Below are 2229 nucleotides of genomic sequence, written 5' to 3' on the forward strand. Positions count from 1 at the left end.
AAGAAAGAAAGAAAGAAAGAAAGAAAGAAAGAAAGAAAGAAAGAAAAAACAATAGTTTATCCTACTTCAGTGAGTTCACCGAGTGCTGCTGGCACTGGAATCTAGCCTTGCTGTAACCAAAAAGCTCTTCAGTTTGATCCTATTCAGCTTACCAAGGGCTGTAAAATGAGAGACCACACAGTTACGCTTCATGATCAAGGTTAAGGAAGGGATTGGCCATCTCGTGCAGCTGCTAAGACACTGGATGATCAGCAAAAGCACAAAGATGTCATTGTTGTGCCTTTGACCCTGTGGTTGGTTCCTGTGATGAACAGGGACTAGAATGTGATGTTTTACTGGGGCCACATACACCATGGGGTCCCAAAACTGAGGAGCTCAATGCTTTCTTCTCTCTGAAAAACTGGACCCTGCAACTAAACCAACAGTCATTTTCAAAAGAAGAATAATATACTACTGGATCTGAAATCACTGAAGATGAAGTGAATGATGAGGAAGAAGTATCCAAGAAACAAAGGAAAAAGGAGAAGCCAATGAAGTTCATGAAACAACCAAAAAAAGCAGATATCTTCACCCTGTACTCAAAAGAAAGAAAAACCATCAGAGAAGTCAGCTTCTAGAGATGTGTCTCCTTTCATTGTGAGTATATAGAAGAATAAGTAGGATGCCACGAGACCCTTGAGGTTCAACCAGGAAGCACAAAGAGAAGATGATCAGCAGTGGATGTCTGAAATTACAGGGCATCTAATAAAAATGAGGTTCGGTGATTTAGACCAAGCCAAGTCAAAAGAAGCAAAATAATTTGCAGGAGGGATTTATTCCAGGCTTGAAGCACAAATCAAAGCCTCGGTGCCAATTAGTACATGACAAAGCAGCTCAGAGAAAAACACAAGGTCTAAAAGTCATTTTGGTCAAGTGTGTCCTGGATAAAGACAGAAGGTACTTCTGGACATCTGAAATCGCTCACTTCTTGAAGACCTTCAATATAATGAACTTCTATATGTTTTATTTATTGTTCTTATAAGATATAATCATAAAGCTGAAAATGCATATAGTTAGGTTTTATTAAAATCTAACTGTAAATATGAAAACTTTTAGATCTAATTTTTAGTATGAGTCTAAGCTATGGAGAAAATGATTATTTACAAATTTTTCATAGTTAGAATTCCTTATTTGTTCTTCTTTATTTGAAAGAAATGTTTCAGGGGCCAGGGAGATGGCTCAGTAGAATAAGTACTTCCCTGGCAAGTGCAAGGGTCTGAGTTCAATCCCCAGTTCTGCCAAAAAAACAAAAAAAAAAAAAAAAAAAGTTTAAATTGTTACATTGTTAGGAGTACACAGCTGGTTGTGTTCCTGCTCATGGGCACTGACTGTGCTGTGCCTCGTGGGCTGGAGATCTCGGGTAGAGCACTGAGAACTGTAGCTGGTATGATGACATTGCCTGTTGTGTTAGACCTAAGTTTGCATGAATGTTATGGAGTGAGAGATCTCAAGATTACACTAAATAAAAGTGTCTAGGTGTGAGTTGTTTCAAAAAAAAATCTGAAAGATGTTCTAAAAAGAGAATGAAAACTACAACTCCATGTTCCCAAGAGAATGAATCCCTCAGGTAAGGCAACCAATTAAACAAGGGATCAAGCAACAGGAAAAATAGCATGACAAAGATAAGTCAAAATATTTCAGTTATAAGCATCAATATCACTGGTCTCAAATCACCGATCAGAAGAGCCAGACTAGCAGCATGGACAAAGGACGAAGATCCAAAACTATATTAAGTACAAGGAACACATTTAATTCAAAAGATTTATAAACTGAAAGTTAAAGTACATAAAAACAATACTCCATGCAACAGGACCCCAGAAAAAAGCAGGGGTAGCTGTTCTACTGGCAGACAAAATGGATTTCAAGGCCAGATTGATTAAAAGAGACAAAGTCACTACTTCCTAGTAAAAGGAATAATTCAAGAAAAGGAAATAATCATAAATATATATGCACCAAATATGAGACACCCAAAAATGTAAGATAATTATTAATAGATATAAAAAATCAAATTAGTACTAATACAATTGTAATGGAGGACTACAATAATCCTATTTTCACAAAAAGATGAATCAACTAGACAAAAAAAATCAATAACAAAATATTAAAAATTGAGCTAAAACTACAAACAAGTGGACTGCAGAGTATTCCAATCCACATCATAATATATATTATTCTCTGCTGTAAAGTAAC

General features: G+C 36.1%; 1 pseudogene; it reads left to right on the top strand.

Moving 5' to 3' along the window:
* Positions 1–927, top strand: part of LOC101565300 — a 9158-nt pseudogene extending 8231 nt beyond the window's left edge.
* The last annotated feature ends 1302 nt before the right edge of the window (positions 928–2229 follow it).

The sequence above is a fragment of the Octodon degus genome, unplaced genomic scaffold (genome assembly GCF_000260255.1).
Source record: "Octodon degus isolate 3935 unplaced genomic scaffold, OctDeg1.0 scaffold00146, whole genome shotgun sequence".
NCBI lineage: Eukaryota > Metazoa > Chordata > Mammalia > Rodentia > Octodontidae > Octodon > Octodon degus.